Genomic DNA, 20,975 nt, shown 5'->3' on the forward strand with positions numbered 1-20,975 from the left:
CTGAAATCAAAGGTCACCGCAAGGTTGAAGGACCATAGGTTGAGAATTCTCATATAACTGTGCCATTGAAAATGAAACAGGTAAATATTGGTATAGAGGTAGAACCCAAATTCGAACAAATTGGAGATTACTGGGATGACGTGACGATGGATAAGGTCATTGAATTACTTCGTGAATACCAGGATTTGTTCCCCACCAAGTTTATGTATCTAAAAGGCATAATAGGAGACCTGGGTGTTATGAAGGTTACGTTGAAACTCAACACGAAGCCATTTAAGCAAATACCTTATGGTCTCAATCTGAAGTATAAGGAGAAGGTTTTCTTAGAGCTAGACAAGATGCTCCGACAGGCATCATTGAGCCCATAGAAGAATTTGATTAGGTAAGCCCAATGGTGGTACAAGAAAAGAAGTAGAAGGATGAAATAGGAATATGCGTGGATCTCAAGAAATTGAATGACACTTGTGTACATGGTCCCTTCCCGACTCCATTCACTGATGAACTGCTGGACAACGTAGGTGGCTAGGAACCATATTCCTTCACTGATGAGTTCTTTGGGTACCATCAAATCAAAATCACGCTGGAGGATAGGAGCAAGATGACCTTCGTGACTAAGTGGGGATGTTTTCAATACACCGTAATGCCTTTTGGATTGAAGAATGAACCTGTGATTTTTTTATGGGTAGTCACTGCGGTGTTCAAGGAATTTATTCATAATTTCTTGGAAATGTAGTTCGATGACTAGACTATGTTTGGGTTGGTCAGACTCCATGTGGAAAGCTCGCACCTAATGTTAGATACCTGTCAAAGATACCAGATCATGCTCAATCTGAAGAAATGTATGTTTTTTGTTCCTTTTGGGACCTTGTTGGGTCATGTGGTTTGTAGACAGGGACTAATGGTAGATCCTGCGAAGATCATAGTGATACTTAAATTAGAAGCATTGAGGAGTGTGAAATAGCTACATGCTACCATAGGACATAATGGATATTACATAAAGTTTATCAAAGGCTATGCCGAGATCACCACACCTATAGAGAAGTTGTTGAAGAAGGATGAAATGTTCTGCTAGAATGAGGACTGTAAGAAAAGCTTGGATGTATTGAAAGAAAAGAGGGTCACTATGCCGATTTTAGTCTTCTTGGATTGGAAGAAGGAGTTTCACATACATGTCGATGCGTCATGAATAGCACTGGGAGTAGTACTGACACAGGCTGGCAAAGGAGACTTGGACCATCCTATAATGTTCTCAAGTATAAGGTTATCCAAGGCGGAGAAGGAATATTCTGCCACCGAGCACCAAGGGTTAGCCATGGTATATGAACTCCAGAAGTTTAGGCACAATTTGCTGGGTGGCCATTTTAAGATATATATAGATCATTCCACGTTGAAGTATGTGGCCAATAAGCCTTTGTTAGGGGGGAGAACCTCCAGGTGGTTGTTATTGTTACAGGAGTATGATTTAGAAGTTATTGTGAAACCTGGACGACTGAATGTGAGACCAAACCATCTACGTGCATAGAAACAGGAGAAGAGCCCACTAATTTGGAGGAGGGATTGCCTGACGCACATCTATTTGCAGTGCACATTGTGGATGGTAATTTTGAGGATATCATACACTTCCTAACAACTGGAACTACCCTGGAAGGTTAAAACGTCCAGTAGAAGAAGGAGTTAGTGGCGTGCGCGACAGAATTTTCTATCATTGCCAGGCATCTATATAGAATGGGGCCTGATGAGATATTGCGATGATATATTCCGAAGTTTGAAAGGAGAAGTATCCTCATGGATGATCATGGGGGCATCACAGGATGACATTATGCATGGAGAGCGACCGTGAAGAATATTCTATGCACAGGGTTGTGGTGGCCAACCCTCCATCAGGATTCAAAAGCATACTGCAAAGTGTGTGATGTATGTCAAAGGACTCACAGGACATCGTGGAGGGATGAGATACCTATAAATCTACAGATGACATTACAATCCTTTGGAAAATGGGTGATATATTTTATGGGACCTATTCAGCCCCAAGGGAAGAAGATGGGAACGAGGTACATTATCACTGCGATGGAGTATTTGACTCGATGGGCGGAGGTACAGCCTGTGAAGGATTGCACAAGTGCAACTACTGCAAAGGTCCTCTTTGAGTATGTCCTGACGCGATTTGGGTGTCCAAAGATTTTGATGAATGATCGTGGTATGTACTTTCTGAATTAGACGATCAGTGCACTAACAGAGGAATTTCAAGTATATCACAAGAAAACCACGTCTTATCACCCTCATGATAACAGGACGATGGAATCATTGCATAAAGTGTTGGAGAACACATTGACCAAGGTTTGCAATGCAAAGTAAAGTGATTGGGACCTACAGATACCCACAGTACTATGAACCTATTGGACGACATGCAAGAAGTTGACTAGACAAGAGCCCTTTCGGCTTGTATATGGTGTTGAAGGGGTGATGCCCATGGAATAAATTATGCCTAGTCTATGCATAGCAACACTCATAGGTAGGACATATCGTGAAGCCCTGGAAGAAAGGCTCACGCAGCTGGCTGAGCTTGAGGATTAGAGATTTCTAGTTGGATTTCACCAACAGGTCCAAAGGCAGTGCGAAAAAGGATGGCATGATCGACAAATTAAGCAACACACCTTTAAGGTAAATGACTTGGTTCTGTTATATGACAACAAGTTTGATAAATTTCTATGGAAATTGAGAATGCACTGGTTAGGGCCCTATGTCATTAAGGAGATTATCGATAGAGGAGAAGTTCAGTTGGTCAAATTCAATGGAGATCCCTTTCAAGGAAAGGTGAATGGTAGTTGATTGAAGCCATGCAACGGTGGTTCAGCCCTGTCACTATATGAAGGTAGTATAGTCTTAGCACTCCAGGCAGTGGAAAGGAGGCGTGGGACTATAAACTACACTACTCGGGTTGGGAGCTACATGATTGGAGGATTGTGCAAAGCAAGGAAGTGTCATAGGGTTCGCAGGAGTGAAAAGGGAGTTGTGCTACAGAGGAAGAAATCATGCAGGATGGTTAGAAAGTGACCATTAAATTCATTGTTCATGATTTGACAATAGAAATGTGGCCAGATGGAGCAGACGACCAACATTTAATACGAAATTGGTCAGATCCTTGAAAATATGTCGCCAGTCCAGCATTAATGAACCGAATGTCGGGGGAACGGTCGGATTTGAATTCAAAATACCCTATAAATTACAGGTGGTTTCCCAGAGAAAAACACTTGGTATTTTGAGAATTGAGTTATTGAGCTCTCAGGCGCACATGAACCGAGAACTCTTTGAGGCTTTGATAGCAAGCCCAGCGTTTGCAAACTTATCGGCGACATCACGAGCACTGTTGGAAGCATTATGTCGGCACCCGCGGAAGCTATAGATACCAAATAAGTAGTAGAGGAGTCAGTGCCAAAAATTGTGATGGAGGTCAAAGAAGCTACTCCATAGGTTGCCGAAGTATTAGCGGAAGTCCCTGAATAACCAAGGACGCCGAGACCAAATCCCACTCGAACCAAGGAGAGCGTGAAGGATAAGAAGGGCAAGTAGCATGCAATACCAGTGCTCACATTGCCAAGAAGAAACCCACCGAAGGACAGGCACACTATGCAGGAGAAGGGAAAAGCCATCAATCTGGAGCCAAAGGAGGAGGAAATCGAAGACATTCTGATGCATGATCAAGATGTGGGAGTAGATGTGGAGGAAGTTGAATCCCAGGGTGCTAACTGTATCACTTGGTTGCCTGAGTACGTCTCTCCATGCAAGGGAAAAACCAAGGTACTAAAAGATATCGATGAGAGAAAGGTCCCGTTGCAAACCCCTTTGCTGCCGGATGAGATTGTTTTTGAAGGACCATGCTTGGTGCGAGTTCCTTTGTTAAAGCTTGAATACTGGGACTTGGGTGACCATGAGAAGTTCCCACACTTGGTGAATGAACAAATGATGAATCGAATTATCGATACAACTACTAGAATGATTGTATCGGAGCCGCAGAGGTGGCTCAAAGGAGTAGACAAGGAAGGTATGCTCAACATGCTATGGGTGCCGCACTACAACCGCACCCCGATTATAGTCTTGGTCATCAAGCAGTTTCTATGCTTGGTGCATGATGGGTGTCTGTGGCTAGAGGAGCCAATACCCACCACTGACATGTTGATCCACAAGATCACGCGGTTTCCCTATAGAGGAGAAAATTCAGCCATGATATTTGGCAGAAAAGGTGGTAAGCAGCCCCTTGCGGAGGCCATCAAAGAGAAGTTTAAGTTGGTATAGAAGTCGAGTGGATATTCCATATCTAGCATCTGTGAGACTACTATAAAGGTGGCTATGCATATTTTAGCAGGGAAGGTTATGAGGAAGTGCCGCTCCGGCGAGGTACCGACGCCTGTCATCAGGCTAGCAGCCCACTCTACCAAAGAAATTCAGTTCAATTGGAGAGACTATCTCTATGGTGAGTTCCTTGTGAACTACCGTGAAGCAAAGGAGCTCAGAAAGACACTCCATTATGCATGGATCTTGTTGTCGATTGTGCTAGTAGCATGGGAGCTCCTAGAGGACAGTTAATTCCCTTCGATTATGCCAGACCTATCCGAAGAAGTGAGGTATGCTTCGTTGTGGGAAAACAAGGATGCGCAGTGCATCAAGGAAAGCAAGGTATTCTGGATCTTGATGGAGATGAATATCCGCATGGCCATCAACCACAAGTCATGGTTGTCACCTATGGTGTTTCCCAACTTGTAGGGCTATGCAGAGTTTAAAGCAGATTTTCACCATGTGTCCATCAAGGCACGTAAGGACCCCACACAGACATGGTATGAATTGCTTTACCTAGCAATGGATGACACCATTTACGCAGTACTTGATCATTGGCCGACAGAGTGGCACATGATAGTAGACTTGGTGGTGGGAGAAATAAAGTCAATGACGCAGCACAAGGAGGAGGAGGCTAAGCTCAAGATGACGCAACTAACCAAAAATAGAAAGAAGGAGGCTACTGACAAGGCCCAGCCGGAGTGTGATTCCACTCAACAGACGGAGAAGAAAATAGGTGGAACAGAGCTGGGCTCTGACAAAGACGCGAGGTCGCCCTCACCTGAGACAGAAGAAGAGATGGACGAGAAGACAGAGTGACACGACGTGGACCCATAAGCGAAGTCTACTCACATCAAGTGTCTAATGGAGCAGGAGAAAGGAGGGTCCAGGAAGAAATCCAAGGCCACTAAGACATCATTGGACCCAATCACACTCACAGAGGGCGACTTGCATGACATTGGAGACATGGTGTGAGATGTCACTGCAGAGACCCTACAACAATTTGAGCAGCAACAACAACTAGTATTGGGGTCTATCCAAATAGGTCTGCAGGAGTTGTAGACCCACATATCGTAGGTTGGGACGGTGTCCACCAGCCTTGCTATCGACACTTCAGAAGCTACTGCGATGCTGCACGCGAAGGCCTCCAACGCGATAGTGTTGCCTGATGGAGCATTGCCCATGGAGAATGACGCTAACAAACCCACCTTCAACCCCCTCAAGGTAGTAGGGTTGAATCTGGTAGCACTCTTTGGTGAGGCGCTCCACCTATTGGAGAATGGAGTAATAGCGGAGTTCAGGACCCATGAGCACCATGCCCTATAGGTGATCAGTGAGCAGCATATTAACAATGAGTAGATGGCACTACAATGAGACTCTGCCATCGCCACCTTGACTGAGGTGACCAACCAGAACAAGCGTGTACTTTAGGTCATGGAGGAGGAATTCTGAATGGTCCTAGAGTTTGCCATTCCTAAGAAAGAACCAGTCGAGGTGCGCATCCACAAGCTGGCTATAGGGGTGCATGATGCTCAAATAGAAATGGGGATGGTCTAGTTGGAGTTGAACCAGCAGATCACTAAATTGCAGTTGAAGGCCCAACCTTACAACCCACCAGAAGTAAAGGAGTTGCATGCAACCATTGTCATAGAGGCAATAGTGGCGGTTGACAGTGTAGTAGTAGACTGCACACAACTTTTTGAGCAGTCGTTCAAGGTCTTGACGAGCTTGCAGGAGGACTCTAATGTACAATTACTAGAGACAAAAGTGTGTGAGCTGTAGTAGAACTATGATGAGTTCAAAGACACAACACAAACTGTTGTGCTCACACAGAGATTGGCAAAGCTGAAGGAGGTCAAGCAGTTGAAAGAACACGTGGATGCAGCGCTGCACAAGGAAGCAGTGCTAAAGGCATGAATAAAGCCTTGGTTGGATGAGGCTTACACAGTCACAACCTCTATTGAAGGAAAGCTTTCGACTCTGCAAGAAACTCAGCAAAATATTCAGGCTGAAAGTTTAGGAGCAGTGATCGAGAAAATGGTTGAAGACTCGAAGCAGGAAGCCTCGCAATGCACTACCGAGGTTGCAGTCATACGGGTCGAGCTGGAAGGTCTTTGCGCTAAGATCTCCGCGCCTGCTAAATGACTCGAGGGTGAGTCACTATTTTTTTGTTGGGGGCCCATTGGGAACATGATCCCCCAATGTTATAGACATTTTTGGGCACTGCAACCCCAAGCATAAAATGTCCATAAACCAAGGGCTCCTAAGTCCCTAAAAGTGTTGTTCCAACCACTAAATGAACAAGGTCAACTGATTACAGGTTCTCCCAGAAGTTCTCCATGAAAAACTACTCAGAATTGGTCAAAACTGGAGCATTTCACATGCTCCATAGGAAAAGTGCATTGCATCTCACCTAAATACACACAGTGGCTGCATTGCATTTCAAAAATCCCTTCTATGGGGTGCGATGGGCGAGAAGGGACAAATGGTAGTGTCAATCCGCGAGGTGGAGAGGCATGGAATCTTCCAGAAACTTCTCCTGTGACGCTTGCCTCTCGGAATTCGACCAGGGATGAGTAAGAGATCATCAATCTCCAAGTGGAAGCAAGAACTATGAGAGGGAAGACACTAATCAAATCACAAACTGACTCATCTCCCTTACAGACATCTATATATGGATCCCTCATCCCAGAGATCCAGAGGCTGAAATTTTGCATCTTGTAAGGAATTGCTGTTGGTTTCTTGAGGTAACATCATAGTGTTGGGTGATCTAAGCTTGTCATGAGGTGAAGAAGGTTGTACTTGCTGCGAGGATGATGCTGGGTCAGAAAAACTGGTTGTAACTCTCTTGGCTCTTTCTTGATTATCAATAAATCTATTCAAGTTTTCCTCCATTCTCTTGTGTGATTTATGTTTTACACATCTGTATGGTCAATTTACATATGATCCTAGATTGTTTATGATAATAGATCCATGTTCTCATATAGTGTTATGCTGCTTTGATTTTGCAGGTACTCTGTGAAGCTGGGTATACAAGAAAGCAAGTAGCAAAGGACTATCAGAAGAGAGAGGAATCACGCAAGGAACCAAGCGCAAGACAGAGGTTGGTCTCCTTTATCCTTCTCTCATCTATCTTTCATAAAGGAAAGCGAAAGTAGTTTTACTTTGTTTGTTTCTAAGGTAGCTACCAGCCTTAGTGGGATTAGCAATTCTGCATAGACACTTTTCCCTGTAACAAAATGGCGACTCTGCTTGGGAGCGAATAGATTGATTGTTTATCTACATTTGTTTACATTATAAAATTACAGATGGAGCCTGAAGTCAAGCCATCTAGCCTTCGAACTGCATTTGCTATGCAAGTGCAAAGTAGATCAATGCTGCTTCAGTCAATCTCCAGGTTTTGTTTATGATTTAAACAACTGATTTACAAGCTTTCTAATTGCCCTCGTGGTGGCTCTAGTAACCTCCTTGGATCTACCCCTGTGATTGATTTACTGATTACCACTTGCTCGACCAAAATCCCTGAACTGAACTGAAAAATGTGACCCGGAACCCAATCAAAGTCTCGTCCCTGGTCCATCACACTGTCTATTCTGTGAATCTCAAATTCAGCGCACTTCCCAAGTGTAGCAGGTGTGTTGTATTTCAGTTTCACTGTGTTACAGGTGCACTGATCAGACAAGGCCTTGTTCACTCTTTTCAAATCTATTCAGGAGTTTTGCTGCCTGTAGTCAGTACACCTCTGTTTTAAACCCCTTTCCTTACTGTTATTCGACCTCCATTGTGCAAAGAACTGTAAATGTTTTTATGTATTTGTTGAGTCATTTTCAGTTCTCTTTTACAAAGAAGTAACATAATTGTACTGTCGTTTCTTGATTTGAAAGTGTCGCAAGTGTCGTTTTCAGTCATAGAAGAGAATATGATTGTTCTTGGTAGTCGATTACCCTGTTACTATTGTATTTGATCTGAATTAGTAGTTTTTCTAGTGTCGAAAGCAAGTTTTCATTTCCAAATCGAAAAGTGTTGTTATCGTCTTCATTTTGATTTTGAAAAGAAACTTTTTAGTAAGTGTCGCTTTGAAAGATAATTCAGATTTGCACATTAGCTTTCTTTTTATCATCCACATATTAAGAAGGCTGAAAACAAATACATGCATGTGCATTTGCATTTAGACTGTTTGATTAGTTTGATTTAGGATAGTGCATATAGTGTGTGCTCTATGCTCTTTGTTGAAAGAATATTGTTTCTCTTTCCTTAGTAGCTAGGATTTTCATTGCATGAAGAAGATAAAACAACTGTTTATCATCTTAGATTGCATTTTAGGAATTGTACATCTACATCACGCGGTGAACCTGAAAGACAAATTTCTTAAGCAAGATCAGCTATAAAATAAATTTAATGAATCTAACAATGCTTTGAAACCTAACGCACAACATCTAGAAGTCTAGGCTACAGACGTATTCCGGTGTCGTATAGCCTGGTAACTGTTGTTCTCACTATTGGTTGGGTGATTCCTCCACTTTGAGATGATAAGTGCCAGTATGGACTTGTGCTCCCACGTACCGTTCAGTATATTTTGGGAGAACACAATAGGGTTAATCCTTTATCAATAGGAAGCCGTGTCTGCCACCCTATCGATCACAATGCACTAAACAAAGCATTCGGGAAGATTGACTGCCATACCGTAAAAAGTATTCTACAGTTTTGCGATTGGTTTGCTAATCCCTCTGTCTAGATTTCTAGAGCAGTCCCGTTCGTTCCTTTTTAGACTGCTTAACGGAAAAGGTCCATATGAGCACTTGTCACTTCAGGCTCATTAAAAATCGAAGGCGACTATAGTTATCTTTTGTTTTTTCTTGACTCTTAAAAATTGAAAAAACAAGTTGTGTCAAAGCGTCTAAAATTTATTTTAAACGAAATAATCATCACCTTTCCTACGTTGGTCTTAGGTTGAGAAAATGGATTCCACCAACCAAGGAGTTCCCCTTGGAGGAAATCCTAGTCCTTTCTCCTCTTGGGGAGATGTTGGTGTGCCCCATATGTCCGCATTGTCACTTCTAGGATTGACAATAGGCTTGCCCATATGGCTCTTCTCAACCTCTATCGTTCAGAACACCGCAATTCCTGAACAATCAAGTCAACAACTAGACAATTCCAGAGTTATCCCCCAACCCTCTACTTCGTCAAATTTTTCCTCTCCTCCTTCCTCTTTGCTTGATGGGGCTGGTAAAGCCAAAAATCAAATACCTGAGAAGAAGAAGGAAAAGAAGAAGTAGGAGCCAAAGGCGAAAAGGGGTAACCAAGCATCGTCTAGTGAAAATCCACACACTGCACTGACCAGGCCTAAATCGCCATGTGTCATTTGCAAAGGAGACCACTTTCATAGAGATTGTCCTTGCATCCTTTGGATCTTAAGGGACTGGTCTCCTCTTTTGCACAATACGGTGTCGTCAACCTCTGATGATCATGTTGAAAATACACCGTCAACTAGTGAAAGTGAAGCCCTTGGACAAAAAGGAAAAAGCAAATTTCCTTGCAAACTATGTGAAGGCGATCATGCCGTCCACCATTGTCCCTTCTTAGAAGAGGCTAAAAGAGTTTTGGATGATCGTTCGGTTTCACCGTTACGACTTCCTCCTGGATATAAGAAACTCTTGCCGAGTCCATCACTAGTTGAAAATCCGGTTGACCCACCCAGGTGGTCGGCCAAAGCGTCTATCATTGAAGATAAACCATCTAAACCCATACCAGACGAAAGTCAAAAGGTCGAGGCGGCAGTTGACCCGGTCTTGCCTTTAGAGGTTCCATCTTCAGGTGATACAATCACCGAAGAGAACAAGGATGACACCATCCAAATTCTTTTCGTAAACACAGACTCCGATGAACATGGGGGAAATTTACCCATTCCTTTACCGTAGGAAGGAAGTTCGTCAGATTCGTACTCGACCGTCTATACGGTCCCACCTCCAAGCAACCTAGTTGTTTCCTTCGACTGGAATCAGCTAGGCAGACCCCGTTTACCGGCTAGTGTACCATTCTGAATCATTGCTCAAGTATATAGAATGGTTATGGCCGGTACCATCATAGATGAAGGGGCTTATGTGAGTATCCTTTCCTCGACTGGTTGGAAAGCGCTTGGTTCGCCATCGCTTTTGCCTGAGATGAGAAATCTAACAGGCTTCGACAAAGGAACCAGTCGACCGTTAGGGATCCTTCCCAATGTGCCCATAACATTGAGAGGGAAAATCGTTCAAATGAACGTAATGATAGTCCAAGGACCCCTGGATTATAATCTACTCCTTGGATGAGACTATATTTATTGCATGGGAGCCATTGTCCCATCACTCTTTAGAGTAATGCGTTTTCCGCACGAAGGAAGAGTGGTCAAGCTCGTAGACTAGCATTCATTTCCCGGTTCACACATGGCAAATAGTAATATACCATCCCTGAATGGTCTTTTAACGTAAAGAATGTCTCATCAATCCCCAGTCCGTCCACCTGATGAGCGTGAGTGATTCGGGGGACATGACTGAAACCCAGGGGGCATGCACCCTGGTCTGCGTCGGCAGGAAAACTTTAGGTATAGAATAGGTTTCCGCGAGACATATATGACTAGTCTGACACTCCCGTCCGTGGTTGGAAAAGGGGTTAGATTGGAATAAGATTCCCTCGTCAAAGTTATGTGGGTAGAGGCGCCTGCGCCGCTCACCTTTGTCTATTTCGGTAGGCATTGCCAAAGAAGCATTTTGTTTTCGGTGCAGATAGAACAATCTTTGGTAACCTGAAAGAGGTAAACCTCTCCCGATGAAACAAATGTTTTGTCAGTAGATTGAGGGGTGACCTTGAAACTCTATTTTATACCTGGGGGCGTGCAAACCTTTTGGCGTGCAAGCGAAGAGTGACCATTTATTTTTTAAATTTGTAGGTCCTCTAACCCTTTAAACTCGTAGGATTGGTCGTCTCCTAACTTGCATAAAGAAAGGATGTGGGGCAAAGCTTTGAAAAAATTGTCCTTTTTATATATGAGACATTCTTATTATAAGACTAGATTTATCGAGCAGTTTTAACGCGGACTTCATGCTCGTTAAAAAATAAACACAAGCAATGAGAAAATGTTTCCCCCAGTGTTTAAGCTCATTAAAAAATGAACCAATTTCCGGTAAATAACCGTCGTGAATGTAGTACTTCATCCTTTAAAGCCTTGGTCATGTTCTCATCATCACCTCCACTCTGTCTTAGCCGATCATTCACCTCCGTTTGATTGTTTACCCCTTTTGAGGAACAGCTGTGAAGAGTGATCCTCTTAGCCATCCTTGTAATACTGCCGTGATTGGAAAATTCCAAACCTTACCTGGAATTAGCTGCTACCTGAATTTATCACTCGTTCCTCAAAGACAAGTCTCCTTTAAGCTCTTTTCAACTGACTCATAAAATATGAAAAGATCGCTGAGCCATTGGCCTCTCCAGCTCGTTAAAGTGACCGGAAGTGCTATCCCTCCTTTAGATTTAATCTTTTTGGACCCGAGGGATTATTACACAAAAAGATCGAGCGCTTGTTTTGTTCAGCTCGTTAAAAGTACCGAAAATTCATCCCTTCTGTATTGTTTTATACTTTTTTGGACCTAAGGGATTAGATGAAGAAAAAGGATTTTTGGAGTTTCCTTTACATCCCTTTTTAGACTCTCTAAAATGGAAAAGGACTGAGTTATCTTTGTCATTGAACTCGTTAAAACCTAATAGCGACAAAGCTGTCCATAACAGACAAGAACGAGTTTCACTATCGCTAGGCTGGTTAAAGCATAGCAATGGGTTTGCCCGAAGGGAAAATTGTAGAACAAGCATATGTTATCCTCCTCAAGCTTGACAAAAATAAAGAGGTACTGGTCAGCAATGACTGGGGAAAAATTAGGAAGAAAACTTGAAGAAACTTTGTTGGTAGCAAGTCGCTCTTGAACATGACACTTTCACTCCGCATCCAAGTCAGGTTGGGTTGTTTGATTCACCGGTCACATCACCATGGTCACATCACACCATCCAAATTTGGGGTTAATGCTACCAATCCATCATGTAAGTGTCGCCGATATGTTCAAGAGAAGTCACTCAGAGAATTCACCTGTGTCTCACCCGCTGCAATACATTTACGCTCCATTCTTTCATGACCGCCACCCTGAACCCTATATCACCAGATCGCTTTCACCTGCATTAAAATTATTTTCTCTGTTCCATGTCATTGATGTTGGATTCGTTAAGGCCCTCCTATGATGGATTGCTTCTTGTCGACATCAGCTCATTATCCAAGAAATCGATCTAGGAACACCCATTTCAGTACTTTGAAGCTTGCATGCCTCAATGGCAAGTTTCTCACTTCCGGCAATAGGTCTACATCAATGGCCTTCGATCGAAAGATTTTGCGTGGTGTTCGACGCCAAGTCCCTTATTCACACCACGTGAATTGTACTGCAGTACCTTGAGGATCATTATCATTATCGGTGATTCCTCTCATGCCTGTCAACAGCTTACATCATTGGCTGGTAATCAGGCGATGTCTTTCCATGTTCGATTCCAGAACATCTCTCACATGGATCGACTTGTACTTTGAGTGAAGATCGAACGAGATTGAAGACCCCGGATCTAGTTTCATCCATCCAGGCTGCGAGATATATTCAGGAAAATAAAGACATCAAATGTACATCATTACTGCACAGATAATCATCCAATCTATGGGATGATGGTTCTACCAAAATCATCAGTCTACACTCAGACGATTGTCTGTCTCATGTACATGAAAATGAATTTATAAAGCTGAGCATGGGAATGCCCGACTCAGCTAGATCATGAAAATATTATGAAGATAATGTATTGTATTGTATCTTATTACAGGTCTCCTTCCAGCTCGAAAGGACTTCAGATCCTCATGATAAATCATTTCACCTAACATCAAAAAAGATTAACGACCTCATGCTTTAGGGGGCAACTGTTATAGACATTTTTGGGCACTACAACACCAAGCATAAAATGTCCATAAACCAAGGGCTCCTAAGTCCCTAAAAGTGTTGTTCCAACCCCTAAATGAACAAGGTCAACTAATTACAGCTTCTCCCAGAAGTTCTCCATGAAACACTGCTCAGAACTGGTCAAAACCAGACCATTTCACCTGCTCCATAGGAAAAGTGTGTTGCATCTCACCTAAATACACACAGTGGGTGCGTTTCATTTCAAAAAGACCTTCTATGGGGTGCGATTGGCGAGAAGGGACAAACGGCAGTGTCAATCTTCCAGGTGGAGAGGCATGGAATCTTCCAGAAACTTCTCCTGTGACACTTTCCTCTCTGAATCGACCAGGGATGAGTAAGAGATCATCAATCTCCAAGTGGAAGCAAGAACTATCAGAGGGAAGACACTAATCAAATCACAAGCTGACTCATCTCCCTTATAGACATCTATATAGGGATTCCTCATCCCAGAGATCCAAAGGCTAGAATTTTGCATCTTGTAAGGAATTGTTGTTGGTTTCTTGAGGTAACATCATAGTGTTGGGTGATCTAAGCTTGTCATGAGGTGAAGAAGGGCGTACTTGCTGAGAGGATGATAGTGGGTCAGAACAACTGGTTGTAACTCTCTTGGCTCTTTCTTGATTATCAATAAAGCTATTCAAGTTTTCCTCCATACTCTTGTGTGATTTATGTTTTACACATTTGTATGGTCAATTTACATTTGATCCTAGATTGTTTATGGTAATAGATCCATTTTCTCGTATAGTGTTATGCTGCTTTGATTCTGCAGGTACTCTATGAAGCTGGGTATACAAGAAAGCAAGTAGCAAAGAACTATCAGAAGAGAGGAATCGCGCAAGGAACCAAGCGTAAGACAGAGGTTGGTCTCCTTTATCCTTCTCTCATCTATCTTTCATAAAGGAAAACGAAAGTAGTTTTACTTTTTTTGTTTCTAAGGTAGCTACCAGCCTTAGTGGGATTAGCAATTTTTCATAGACACCTTTCTGTGTAACACCCAAGGACAGTTTTTGGGCTAAAAGCCCATTTTTTGGGTCAATATTTGTAAGAAATTGTAAAGCCTCTGCATTTTGTGGTAGGGGAGCATGAAGGTGTCATGAGTCATAAAGGGTTGTTTTCCATTATTTTGTTAAGTAAAGTCGGGTGTAAAGATCTACCCATGGTCATTGGACCATGGGATTATATAAAAATAGCTAAGTAAGTAATCTCTAGGTAGTTAGGAGTCATAAGTTGAAGTAATAAGGAGAGAATTCTAAGTTTTGGGTCTTAGCATAGGTAGAGGCTTTGCAGCTGAGTGTGCAGAGGCCTGTTGTGGTAAAAACACAACCCCCCCCCATTTTTTACTTGTTCAACTCAATAATGGGGTCCCTTTCTATGAAATTTTGGCTAAATACCTTTTTAGGATTTTTATTTAGTCGATTATCCTACACTTTTGTTAATTTTTCATTTTCTTTGGATTCTGGTTCTGATTGCTTTGTTAGAATCGACTTTTTAGAAGCTTCCCATTGACGCTTGTTTCGCCTCATTTGGTCAACTGGTTTGTAAATGGTACTCCTTTGAAGTCTCGTCATTTATCTAGCCTGGGTTAAAAATTCATAAAATGTACAATATTGCATTTTGTAAATAAATTAGTTCAATAATGCATTTATTTCAAAAATTAACCCCTAGTTAGTTATTACAACTATTTTTCATTTTTCAACCAAATTATGAATTATCAGGATTTTAGTAATTTAATCCAATTTCTCGAATTGATTACTGATCTCGAAAGCCCAGAATTTCGAAGTGGATGTATTTTAATTTTTATTTTTATTAAAGTGGCAGTATTTTATAAACTAAACTTCATTAAAATAAAAATAAAATATAAAAATATAAAATAAAAATATAAAAAATAAATAAAAAATTTTAAATCACACTGGGAAATCAGATCTAATCGCATCGGAGTTTTCATACGTGACAACTTTAAATAAAACTTGACAAACCCCCGATATGCGATATCCCGATCCCCCGATCATTAAAAAGTTCATGCATCGCATCGATACTTTCCTAACGAAGCATTTCTTAAAACCTTGATGGCCTCCTTCCCCGATTTCCGATATGCGATGGCTCAATAAGCCAACATGGAATTAACCAAAGGAGCATTAACCTAGGTTTCATGTAAGTTTTGAATTATTTAATACTCATACGTATGAGTAAATTGAGTCGAACAAATGGAATGAGTTAAAAGTAGGGTGGTACGTTAGTTTATTGTTTTTAATGGTTTAAAATATTTAATATTTAAATATATTATATTAATTAAATTAATTAATATATAATATTTAATTAATTTAATTAAAATAAAATTTAAATATTATTTATACTAATATTAATTAGTTTATAATTTTATTTTTTTTTCGAATAAGTCTACTCCTATATTGATACAAAATATATTTATAATGAGGCAGCAACCTCAAGAGGTCTAGCCTGGAAGAAGGCTTACTCACATGACATACTTGAAAGATAACCCAAAGTAACTAGCAGCAGACCGACCAGAACTAAGACTATTACCAGAACATTTAAGCAGGAACCACCATGACAAAATGCAGACTAACTGGAGTGCCAAAACTGCTTGACTAAGGTGGTGCTTTTGACCCGAACTATTAACATAGACAGAAAACAACTGAACATAGACAGAAAGCAACTAAGCCTTTCCCCTTGAATAGACACGATGACTGCAAAAGAGAACGACAACCTGATCAAGCATCATGAGCCGTGGAAGGAAATTCTTCCACAATCTGACAACCGAAACTGGAGAAGTCGTCATCATCAGAGGGATGGCCCTCTTCTGTTGGCAGATCCCCTTCACCTGGAATGTTCGAGCACACCGAAGCAGGCTTAACCTAGAAAGCAGAATTCCTTGGAACATCGCCCTGCTGGCTAGGATTCTGAGAGGTGCCTGGCAAGTCTTCCACCCCTGGCTTCGATGTTGCCGAAACCATGCCTTCTGCGCTATCGCTTAGCTGAATCATGACAGTAACAATGAAAGAATGATTGCTAAGCATGCAGGGGATTCGAAAGTGGGCCGAGTGCTCATGAGTATGGTGGGGGTTTGACATTGCGACCTGCTTTCCCCGGCCACAACCACGACTATGTTTGGGAGCAGGATGACTTTCAGAAGAAGAGCCAGTGAATGTGTCTACAGAAGAGGAAGGAGCCTGTCGTAAGGGATGACCACAGACGCTGCCCCGATGGCAACCCATTCTTTGTCGCAGGATAGTCATGTTACTCAGAGCATAAAGAGCAGGACAGCCAGCAATTCTTTGCAAAACAGGGGAGACTGGAAGGGGGAGAGTTATCAAGTTTGCTGGAGAATTGAGAGAGCTGGAGGGCATACAACTGAAGAGAATGCTGAAGGGGCTATGGAGATCCAGGAAAGCCCACATAGAAACTACTTCGTGAGCCTAAATGCTATGGAATCCTGAATCATCCACAGAGCAGAGCACTGTACCTGCAAGGAGGCCAGAAAAATGCGAGATAGGAACAGAACTGAACTGGGGGAGCACCATCGGATTTGAGCGAGGGAGCCTGTTTGGAATGTCGAGCCACATTAATGCAGCCATGAATGTGCTATCCAGGGTATTGAAGACAGACAACAGGTGAGGCCATGTGTTGCAGTACGTATGCAACGCACCTGCTCCTCCCGCTGCCTTCAACCCATTACCTGTCCCGTTCACCCGCATCCGAGAGGGATAGATCTTGTTGCACCAGAAGAGTGCAATCGTGTTTGAGTTTCTCATCATTAGATCTGCTGAGAGGACCAGAGAAGAAAGGGAGCTGCTGATCAGACCCCTGATTAGTCAATCTATCCGCTACTTTGTTAGCAGATCGCCAAACATGCTGGAAGGTAACGCTGCGGGGAGACCTGAGCCAATCTTCAATTTTCTCTAGTCTGCTTAGGAGCCGCCAACTAGAGGCGATCTTTCCAGCTGAAGTGCCTGATTGGATCCGAGAAACCACCTCAATTAAGATTTGTGAGTCCCCTTCTATCACCAGGGGGAAGAAATTTTCAGTGACAGCTGTGCAAATGCCCTGCCATAAACCTTCAAGCTCTGCAGCATTATTGGTTTCTCTTCCTAGCAAGCCATGATATATATGGAGAGCCAAGCCCTCAGCATTTCTGAAGATGCCTCCATATCCAGCCGGCCCCGGATTGCCCTTGGCAGCACCATCGAAATTTAACTTTATAGTTTGGGAGACAGGAGGAGACCAGTGATGGGGGGAATTAGAGTGAATGGAGGGATTGAGGGTGGCATGAGCAGCGAAAGTGAGATTCAGATTCTAGTTTTCCAGAACTAGGCATTCCTGAGGAGAGGCTGGCAGGTCCGAATTTTTCCAGTGTTTCAGAGCAAGAGTTTCTTGAATATTCTGTTTAAGAAGAAGCCAAAGGGAGTCCAGGGGCAAATGGATATTTTTAAAGATCCTGTTATTTCTCTCCTTCCATAAGATACAATAGAAAAAGCCCGGAATAAAGATCCATAGGGTTTTGAGGACTGGACTTTGGAAGGGTTGCTGAGGCCAATTCATAATTGTATTTGTGACGTCTCCTTCTCGTCTTCCCAATATTATGTTGCACAGAGCAATTCTCTCCCATAGTTCTACAGCTAGCCGATAGGTATCCAAAAGATGCACAATGGTTTCTGGGTGGAGGTTGCAATTGGGGCATCTAGAAGGCCTTATGAAACCTCGGTTTTGAAGATTATCCCAAGAGAGGATCCGTTGTTTGCTTGAAAGCCATAGGAACGTGGATACTTTTGGCTAGATGCTTGGATGCTAGATCCCGTCCCAAAGCTAATCTTTGATTATCTACTCTGGATGATAGAGAATTTGGTATGCCTCCTTGGTGGTGAATGTCCCTTTTGGTGTATATCCCCAGTGGATTTTGTCCCTCTGATCTGAGAACTTGATTTTCCTTAGTTTGAGCTCTTGGTTAATCTCTTCAAAGGTTTCCTCTTGTGAGTTGGCTTTCCATGTGTCTGCTGATCTCCATTGTTGATAGCCTTGAAGGGAGTGTTGCTGCTAGAATTGATAAACCTGAGTTTGATCACTGTGTTGCATGGTAGCTTGCCATTTGGGTTTGTGGAAGAGAGCAGCAAGTTTGGGGAGATGCTGCCGGGAGTCTTCCCAAAATCTTGGTGTGGTGCCAGAGTGTATTTCCCAAAAACTATGCATTTGAATAAAGACACTGTGTTTTCTAGCAACATTCCAAATTAACGATCCAAGGTTGGTGATGCTTATGCGAATGAGCTCCTCTAGGGGCCTTCCTGGAGCATATTTGGCATGCTAGATACGAGCCCAAGGCGAGTGGGGACTGGAGACCCATTTCCACCAGATTCTGGCGCCCATGGTGTTGTTGCTATGGAGAGGGTCCCTTAGACCAATCTCGCCAGCTGACTTCGGAAGGCAGACCTTAGTCCATTTGATGAGCACCCATTTTCTATTGAGTCCTGAGGAGCCCCATAAGAAATTTCTCTAAAGATTGTGAATTCTCTTAAGGACCAATTTGGGAGCAACCAATATGGAGAATAAGTACAAAGGCATGGCTTGGAGAACAGATTTGATAAGTATGAGCCTGCTGGCGATATTAAGAGAGTGGAAGGTCCAGGAGGAAAGCCTGGTTTCTAGATTGTCAAGGAGTGTTCTCCAGGAGGAATGATTGATGGCTGAGACTATCAGGGGAGCACCAAGGTATTTCGAGGGAAGTGTAGCTATAGGGTACCCCAAGGTCCTGGCTATATTCTTTTGAGTAAGATTGGGTGTATTGAAGAAGAAGAGATAGGATTTGGCAGCATTGATGGATGTGCCTGAGGCTTCAGAGAAGAGATTAAGAAGGTCAAGGAGGGCAGAAGCCTCATGCACTGACGGATGGCCAAAGAGCATAGTGTCATCAACAAACTATTGGTGAGAGGGGGGCAAGTTCATGAAGATAAAGGCCCTTTAGAGAGCGAGAAGAGATAGCAGAATGAAGGAGATGACTGAGACCTTCGGCCATGAGCACAAAGAGGAATGGAGAGAGAGGGTCCCCTTGCCGAATACCTCGGGAAGGTCGAAAAGGCGAGGAGGGCGAGCCATTCAAAAGGATAGAGTAACTGGGGGAGGTAATAAGATTCATGAGCCAATGTGTCTAGGTGGCGCTGAAGCCAAAAGCTAAGAGCATTTGATTAATGTAGGACCAACTGAGTTTATCGAATGCTTTGGAAAGATATAGATTGAGAATCATACCTGGCGTTTCTAGAACCTTAAGCGAATGAATCACTTCATGTGAAAGTATGATGCCATCCAGAATCTGGCGCCCTTCAACATACCCTATCTATTATGGAGAGATGACGAGAGGGAGTAAAGGTTTGAGCCTGTTTGCCAAGATTTTTGAGATGAGTTTGTAGATTACATTGCAAAGAGTGATGGACCTGTATTTATCAGGAGTACTTGAATCCGCCACCTTAGGTACAATCGCTATGAAGGTGGTATTGAGAGAGGGGAGGATCTAGTGCATCAATATTGCTTCTTCCACAAGTTCCCATACCTCTTATTTGATGTGCTCCCAGAAGGTGTGGAAAAAATTGGCTGTAAAGCCATCAGGTCCTGGTGCTTTGCCATCCTTCATTTGGGCTAACGCTTCCTCCACTCCCTACATGGATATTGGCTGGAGCAACATATTGTTGTGGTCCTCTATGATGATCTTTGGAATGTGCTATTTGATAGACTGTATTGCCAATGTTTTGCTGCCTAAAGCAAGATGGAGGTGTGAGTCCCTAGGGGATGTCCGACAGTAAACTAGTCCAGTCTGGATGTGATTTTTTGTGAACTCCTTCTTTTATTGGTCCAAGTAAAAATTCCATTGGAAGTCTGAAGGTCCATTAATTGATTCTCGTGAATGAAGTCTTTGAGGCTGTAGCTGTCTTCATCCAGCCTTTGACATCCACCGGACTTTTCCTCCGAAGGGATGATGATATTAAAATCACCCCCGCACATCCAAAGGGGAAAGCATCTGTTAGCATTGAGCTCTAAAATAGTTTCAAGCACATCTATTTTTTCTTGTAATTCTTGTGGAAAATACACATTGGATAGATGACCATGGATATTGGTTCCTATAAGGTGGAAGTTGGACTGTATGAAGAAATGGGAGACATGGAAGTCATGAAGGTGGAGATCTTGAGGATTCCATATGATTGCAAGCCCTCCAGAAGCTCCAGAAGCATCCACTGAGACTGACTGGCACCCCGACCAGGCTTTATTTAGTATTTTTTCCAGAATTGTACTATTTTATTTTGTTTCTTGAAGGTACATTATTGAAGGCCTGTCTTGTTGTATCATTTTTTTAATCATCTTGTGTTTTGCAGGGCTATTGAACCCTCACACATTCCATGATACAAGCTTCATGGGAACAATGGGGAAGCTTTTTGTAAAACTTGGTCAGCTTAGGGAATCTACCAGAATCCACTAGCATTTCTCCAATGATGATAGTCCTCTGCAGATCCGTTTTGCATTCACGCTTCTTTGTCTCCTTCAAGATTTTTTTCCCATCCCAAGGATTGCCTACCTGAATACCAAGATATTTGTTGTGTTGTGCTCTGGTTAACACTTCTTCTAGTCTTTCTA

Source organism: Pinus tabuliformis, chromosome 5_2 (genome assembly GCF_031772625.1).
Source record: "Pinus tabuliformis cultivar Carrire ecotype Pingquan chromosome 5_2, CPIR1, whole genome shotgun sequence".
Lineage (NCBI taxonomy): Eukaryota > Viridiplantae > Streptophyta > Pinopsida > Pinales > Pinaceae > Pinus > Pinus tabuliformis.